Source organism: Cololabis saira, chromosome 3 (assembly GCF_033807715.1).
Source record: "Cololabis saira isolate AMF1-May2022 chromosome 3, fColSai1.1, whole genome shotgun sequence".
Lineage (NCBI taxonomy): Eukaryota > Metazoa > Chordata > Actinopteri > Beloniformes > Belonidae > Cololabis > Cololabis saira.
Window position 1 is genome coordinate 5,874,817 of NC_084589.1, and position 8,362 is coordinate 5,883,178.

General features: G+C 43.9%; 1 protein-coding gene across 1 annotated transcript in view; it reads left to right on the plus strand.

Annotated features, from left to right (window-relative positions):
• Positions 1–639, plus strand: part of LOC133424214 (t-SNARE domain-containing protein 1-like) — a 186,747-nt gene extending 186,108 nt beyond the window's left edge. Inside the window, exon 12 of the mRNA XM_061714681.1 lies at positions 162–639. The gene's annotated coding sequence lies outside the window, so the exon portion shown is untranslated. The remainder of the gene's footprint in view (positions 1–161) is intronic.
• The last annotated feature ends 7,723 nt before the right edge of the window (positions 640–8,362 follow it).

Sequence of the window (8,362 nt, forward strand, 5' to 3'; positions counted from 1 at the left end):
AAACAGAAGAGGTTTCCTCCTGGAACTTCCTGTAATCCTTGAACTGAAACGTACCCTCTGTACCCCATTTTAATTCTGAATTAAAGAGGAATGAAACTTCCCATGTAAACGTGGCTCTGGTGGTGGCTCTGATGTCTGTCTGCTCTGTTTGTGTTTTACAGGCAGCTGCTGTCATGGCGGCGTAACGGCTCCTGCCCAGTCTGGTTCCTGATAGAGCAACTGGTTTCCAGTGGGAGGGAACTCCACTCCATCCTCTCTGGCTCTGCTGACATGCATGTATGTTGGAGATGGAGGCATTTCACATTATCCCCCACAGTCTCTCGTAATCATTCGAGTGGTTTAATTTTTTCATGCTGTGGGGGTTTGGTGTGACGAAAATGTTTCAGTCTGATCACTATTATGGATTTATTGGTTTTATCAGAAGTATTTCAACGGAAAACCAGACAAGGATGGACCAGAGTTTTACTGTATTTGATGCTATTTACTGTATGCTGGATTTATTTAAGGGATTTTTACTGAAATAAAAGTAACTTTTGTCAGATTTCAGTGTAATTTAATCATTATTATATTGCATTTGGTGATGGTAGATTTTCTTTGACTAAATATGTATTCCAAAATAAAAGTCAACAGGAAGCAGAATGTTCTGGCTCTGTTTGCATTTGTACAACAGTCAAACTTTAGACCCGTCTGAAATGACATGTTCGTTATGTATAAATGTCACTAATCAAAGTTACTGGTTTTGTGTTTCCACAAAATGTGACCTGATCCTCAACTAAGTCACATTGTAGTGGTGATTTCAACATACATGTTGATAACACCACCTGTACTATCGCATCTAAGCTTATACTGTAGATTTAACTGACTCTTTTAACATTTTAGCTTATCTTAAGCATGCGTCAGGCCCAACGCATGAAAACGGTCACACTTTAAACTTAATTTTCTCCTTGGGCCTAATCATGATTCAGCATTTTCAAAATGACTTTGGGATATCTGGAACAGTGCTAGAGTGGTTTAGTTCTTATTTCAATGGCAGAACATTTATTTTCTGGGTTAATAATTATGAGTCGGATTCTAAAACTCTTTCTTGTGGTGTTCCTCAGGGCTTAGTGCTGGCACCGATTTTGTTTATATTATATTTGTTCACCCTTGGAAGGCTTATAAGCATTTTTGGAAATGTATCTTACCACTTTTATGCTAATGATATCCAGCTATACTGTTCAGTTCATGAGTTGGAGATCGGGGTGCTAGCTAATTTATTAAATTGTGTAGATTCCATTGAAAAATGGTTAACAAACAATTATCTTCGGCTAAATCCTCCCAATACGGAATCCCTGATCTTTGCCCACGATGACCCTCCTGGCTTTCGGGAGGAGGGTCCCCCCATGTCCTGCTCAAGGTTTCTTCCCTCCTAAATGGGAGTTTTTCCTTGCCACTGTTTATGTAATAATTGCTCGGGGGTCATGTTCTGGGTCTCTGGTAAGCGCCTAGAGACAACATTTGTTGTATTAGACGCTATACAAATAAAAATGAAATAAATTGAATGAAAAGATGTCACTGATCAAGCAATACCTTAGGGCCCTAGGTTCCTCTGTCCATTCGAGCATCAAGAACCTGGGGGTGTTGCTTGATTCATCTTTTTCTTTGGATAAACACTCAAGGGCTGTGTCAAAAAAATTGCTTTTATCATCTAAGGAAAGTTTCTAAACTTAAGAGTATTCTTTCCCATGCTGATTTGGATGCTTTTATTTCTTCTAGACTGGATTTATCTCTTTTAACAAGTATTCTTTAAGTAGAGAGCAGATTGTCCAGAATGCTGCAGCCAGGCTTTTAATTGGTGCTCATACATGGAACCACATCACCCCAATTTTATCTCCTTTACATTGGCTGCCAGTAAAGCAACAAATTGATTTTAAAATTATTGGTACTGACTTTCAGAGCTTTTCATGGCCAAGACCCAAAATATGTTTGTGATCTTTTAACTGTTTATGCCCCAGCTACCTCACTCGGGTCATCAGAACAAAACTTATCCGTCCCTCTGTAAACAAGAGGAGATCATGCTTTTCAGTCCATCGTCCCACGATTGTGGAGCGCTCTTCCTCTCTCTCTACGACCTGACCAACTGTGTGGACTCTTTTAAAAGACAACTGAACTATGACTGAACTGACAACTTTATTTGGACAAGCTTTTAGTTGACTGAATAACCTTGGCCAATTTTTTTTTAATTGGTTTTATTTTGCTCTTTTATTTCCTTTTTAAGTTCTTAACCCTGTTTGTCTGATACTTCTTCTTTTATCCTGCTCTGTTTTTATTGTAGAGCGCTTAGTGATTTTTATCTGTGATAAGTGCTGCAGAAATAAAGTTGATTGATTGATTGATTGATTGATTGATTGATTGGTTGATTGATTGATTGATTGGTTGGTTGGTTGATTGATTGATTGATTGGTTGGTTGATTGATTGATTGATTGATTGATTGATTGATTGATTGATTGATTGATTGATTGATTGATTGATTGATTGATTGATTGATTGACAATGATGGACCAGCATAACAAGCTTAAACTGATAAATCACTAACTATTAAAAATGTTTTTATTGAACACACCCATTACACATTTATAGAGCTGAAGGAAAAATGTAAGTGAACCCTTGGAGGTACCAGCTGGTTGATGCTCCTTCAGCAGGAGGGATCTTCCAGGATCAGAGGTGCTCATCATTCAGAAGGAACTCTTCCCAGAACTGCTTCAGCTCAGACATATTTGTTGACGTCTGGCATGAAAAGCTCTATGGAGCTCTTTCTATGGAGCATCTGTCTGGGCTAAGGTCTAGACTCTGACTTGAATACTTCAGAAGGTGGATTTTGTTTTACTAAAGCCAATCTGTGGTGGATTTTCTTCCATGTTTAGAGTCATTTTCCGGCTGCATCACCAACTTCTACTCAGCTTCGGACAGACACCCCAACATTATCTTGGAAGAGATTTTGGTCAATGTGGTGGAAATCTAAAAATAAAGACAAAATAACCAAATGGTCTTTGTGTCATTTAATGAAAACCTTACAAGGGATCAGCATACAATCACAACAAAAGTATAATTGCACACTGATGGTTTGCTCCAAGGTGTAGGTGGGTTTTATAGACAAAGATTGTGTAAGTAAATGTATAATAATCTGTGAACAGTCAAGAAATAAATTACAATGGACAGGTGATCAGTGGTTCCTTCCTGGATTCAGATAAAGTTAAACAACAAACAAAGAGCATAAGATAAGATGATTGCATTTCCAAGACTCAGTGAGTTCATTCAAAGTACAAGTCTGGAATCAAAGTCGATCATATAAAGTATTACCACCATACGGTGGAAATTTATGCCATAATGGTTGGATCCAATGCATCCCCGGAAAAACGTTCAGGCTCAGGATTTTATTTTTACTTTAAGCCCTGTATAAGTTTGCAAGATGATTTGCGAGATGGCGCCATGGACCGTGTTTCGCTCTCTGCTACTTTTTAGCATTTTGTGTATGTTTCTGTTTTCTGCTGCCCACCACCGGTCACCTTCAGCAGAGAACAACTCTTTAACATTTGGAAGTCTTCTCGCAGAACTTTTAGGAAGACGAAGGAGGTGGTGATCGACTTCGGCAGGAACCCTCTGCCTCTTGCACCGGTGAACATCCAGGGGCTGGACATTGAGACGGTGGATGAGTACAAGTACCTGGGTGTTCACCTCAACAACAAACTGGACTGGTCACACAACACCGACGCCCTGTACAAGAAGGGCCAGAGCCGACTCCACCTGCTGAGGAGACTGAGGTCCTTCGGTGTGTGCAGGGAGCTCCTAAGGACTTTTTATGACTCTGTGGTAGCGTCTGCTATCTCCTATGCAGTGGTCTGCTGGAGCTGCAGGAGCTCGGAGAGAGAGAGGAAGAGACTGAACCGACTGGTCAGGAGGGCTGGCCCGGTTCTTGGTTGTGCTCTGGACTCTGCCAAGGAGGAGGGTGAGAGGAGGTTGCTGGTCAAGCTGAACTCCATCATGGACAACCCTCTCACCCCTACATGACACCGTGGGAGCCTCAGCAGCTCCTTCAGCCTAACACTGCTCCACCTGCTGCAAGAAGGAACGCTACCGCACGTCCTTCATCCCCACAGCCATCACACTGTATAATAACCAACTCTAGTCACTTGAGTGCAATAACCTGTTTTTCTGAAAGTGCAATAACATTCTCCCTCTAAATACTTCACTGGTATTTTTGCACATGTACTGTATATATTATTCGTTTTTTGGGTTTAGTATTTCTTTTGTAAATTTGCTCATTTTTTATATTGCTCTTTTTTAATTATTTAGCTATTTATTGGTTATTTTTATTTTTTTTAGGATATACTTTTTTTTATACCTTTTCATACTTTCGTGTGTATTTTGTTAAAATTGTTGAGCGTGTGTATGTTTGGTGCTGCACAAGTGAATTTCTCCTTTGGGGGGATCAATAAAGTTTATTCTATTCTATTCTATTCTATTCTACTTTTACCCGGTTTTCACGGAACCGGACAATTTTAAAGAGATTTTGGTCGGAGCAGCAGCGGCACACTAGCGGTTTTGCAGGAGACGCAGATGGGGCAAACGTGCGGGAGCACTTGTGAAGCTGAGGGAGAGCGGCTTCCGTACTCCGCTCCCCTCAATACACCTGGGGAATGTCCGCCCCCTAGCAAACAAGATGGATGAGCTGCTGCTACTCATCACAGAGAAATCGGACTTTAGCAGATCTGTCACCGTTTGTTTCACTGAAACCTGGCTCAGTGATCTCATCCCGGACAGCGCTGTACGGCTGCCGGGATTTATGCTCCTCCGAGCGGATCGCAACAAGGACCTCTCCGGAAAGACAAAGGGAGGCGAATCTGCTTCTACATTAACGACGGTTGGTGTACAGATGTCAGTGTTAAAAGACTTGTGCAGCCCCCACTTAGAGACACTTTTTGTTAACTGCAGACCCTTTTATTCACCGCAGGAGTTTTCCTCCTTGGTTCTGGTTGCCGTTTACATCCCGCTGCACGTGTGTGTGACTGAAGCCACTCAGCTGCTGGCCGACCAGATAACGGACTTGGAAAAAAAACTCCCGAACTCAAAACTCCCGTTTTGGGGGATTTCAACAGAGCAAACCTCACCCACGAACATCCTAAATACAGCATGTTACGTGCCACACCAGGGACACGCAGACTCTGGACCACTGTTACACAGTAATTAAGGATGCATACCGCTCTGTTCCCCGCGCAGCTCTCGGACCCTCTGACCACTGTCTGGTTCATCTGATCCCAACCTACAGGCAGAAACTAAAAAACTCTAAGCCTGTAGTGAGGACTGTGCAGAAGTGGACAGAGGAGTCAAAGCTGAAGCTTCAGGCCTGCTTTGACTGCATGGACAGGAGTGTTTTTGAAGCTGCAGCCACAGACCTGCATGAACTCACGGACACTGTGACATCCTACAGTTTTTGTCAGGATATGTGTGTGCAGACTAAGACCTTCTGCACATACAACAACAACAAGCCCTGGTTCACATCGTACCTCAGGAAGTTGCGCCGAGCCAAGGAGGAGGCCTACAGAAGCGGTGATCAAGTCCTGTTCAAGCAGGCCAGGGACACTCTGATGAGGGAGATCAGGAAAGCAAAGAGGAGCTACGGAGAAAGACTGCAGAGTCACCTCTCAGCCAACCCTGATCCCTCTTCTTTGTGGAAAAGTCTGCAGGACTGCACTTAAGATCTGTGAAGAGGAGGCATGTCAACTGTTCAGGAGGCAGAAGGTCAGGAAGGCTCCAAGCCCAGAGGCCGTGTCCCCCTCCTGCCTGAGAGCTTGCGCCGAGCAGCTGGCTCCCACCTTCACACGGATCTTCAACCGGTCCCTGGAGCTGTGTGAGGTGCCCTCATGCCTCAGTTTCTTGAGCCGGTTGGTGTCTGCGACCCTCACTCTGCTGCCCCAGCACACCAGAGCAAACAAGATCCCACTGGAGACCACAGACTCATAAAACATTCTCAGCATAGTTCGGCAAACGCTGAATGACCTGAACCTCCTTAAGAAGTTGTAAAGGGCATCAGTGTTCCGAGCCCATGTCCAGTTTATTATCAATGTAGACTCCCAGATATATACAGTCCTCCACTGTGTCCATATTAACACCCCGGATGGAAACAGGGGTCACAGAAGATTTTTGGTCCTCTTCGGGTCCACCACCAGTTCTTTGGTTTTCGTCACATTGAGCTGCAGGTGGTTCAGCTCACACCATGTGATAAAGTCATTAATAACAGCCCTATACTCAGACTCCACCCCCCTGCTGACAGATCCAAATATGGTCGAGTCATCAGAGAACTTCTGAAGATCACAGGATTCTGACCAATAGTTGAAGTCCGTGGTGTAGAGGGTGTTCCCTGGGGTGCCCCAGTGCTACCGACCACTCTGTCTGACAAGCAACTCTGCAGCCACACATGACAAAAATGCAGGCAGGCGGAAGCAGCAACAGCAGACATCCACGTGGGCAGGTGGAAGCAGCAACGGGATGACCGGGGATGGGGGTGGGGGGGCCGGGAACACAGGCCAGAACGCAGCTCCCGAGGCTCCAGCCTGCAAACATGCACAAAAGAGAAAAAAGGGGGGCCGGCACAAGAAACTACAGGAACGATGGACAAAAATGATAGCTATGAGATATTTATAATAAATAAAAATGGTAATGGAGAAGAGAGGCAGGGAAAAGGAGAGGAGAAGAAGGGTGAGAGGCACCGCCCAGCGGATCATATCGGTGCCCCCCTGCAGCATAAGCCTATAGCAGCATATCTACCGCGAAGCTATATTTGAGACTAACTATTATAGTTTTGTTCTATAGCTGCAACTATGACTACTGACTCTAACACACTAGAGTTTACACTACCTAGAGATTTACCAACACCAGCTAGAGGCTTACTAAACACTAACTATAGGCTTTACTAAACAGAAAGGTTTTAAGTTTAGTTTTAAAGGTGGAAGTGGTGTCAGCCTCCTTAACCCAGATTGGAAGTTGGTTCCAAAGTAATGGTGCCTGATAGCAGAACGCCCGCCCTCCAAATCTACATTTAGATACTCTAGGAACTACGAGTAAACCTGCATCCTGGGAGCGGAGAGCTCTGCCAGGAACATAAGGCACTATCAAATCTTGTAAATACTGCGGAGCTAAGCCGTTTTGGGCTTTATATGCAAGTAATAAAATTTTAAATTGAATTCTGAATTTTACAGGTAGCCAATGGAGCGACGCTAACACTGGAGAGACGTGGTCTCTCCTGCTGATTCCTGTCAGCACTCGTGCTGCTGCATTCTGGATCAGCTGGAGCCTATTCAGCAAATTACTTGGACATCCTGCTAACAACACATTACAGTAATCCAGTCTAGAAGATACAAACGCATGAACTAGTTTTTCTGCATCACTCTGCGAGAGGATTTTCCTAATTTTTGCAATATTACGGAGATGGAAAAACGCTATTTTACAAACCTGATTAACATATGGTTTAAACGACAAATCCTGATGGAAAACAACACCAAGGTTTCTCACAGTTGCACTGGAAGCCATCGCAACACCATCTAGTCCCTTCCTAAGATGCTCTGGACCAAGAATGATAACCTCTGTTTTATCTGAATTTAGAAGCAAGAAATTTCTGGACATCCAGTCCTTATATACCATATACCATCTCCTTCCTTCTTTGTTTGTGTCACACACTCAAGTACGTCACAGCTGCTTCACTCCAACCTACTTCTGCTCCAGGTACTGTATTGTAATGGAAAAGAAAGTAGGCCAAGTTGAGATAAGTAGAGTCGTGTAGGTAGCCTACTAGTGGAAAAGCACCATTCGTTTCAAAGTTTATTTAGACGGGACAATGCATATTAATGCACACTACATTAAGCAGTGTAAATACACCGGGTTTAGCAGATATGCTAGTTTCCACCCGCAGTCCCCACAAACAACCAGACACACTCACACTCACACCTACGGGCAATTTAGAATGATCAATTAACCTAGCATGCATGTTTTTGGACTGTGGGAGGAAACCGGAGTACCCGGAGAAAACCCACGCAAGCACGGGGAGAACATGCAAACTCCACAGAGAAAGACCCTGCTGGGCCTGGGAGTCAAACCGGGGACCTTCTTGCTGTGAGGCAACAGTGCTAACCACTAAGCCCCCGTGCTGCCATGTGCAGCCTGCCGTGCGTTTCCTGGTTTCTTAAGAATTGTTTTCACTGTCCACTTCCTTCTTCTGCTCGGTCTTTGCCACATCTGTGTCTCTTTACTTTACCTGCAAATATCAGTACTACTTCTCCTCCGTTCCTTCCATGCTGATCAGCTGTGAATGTTTGTGCCTGTTCTCGT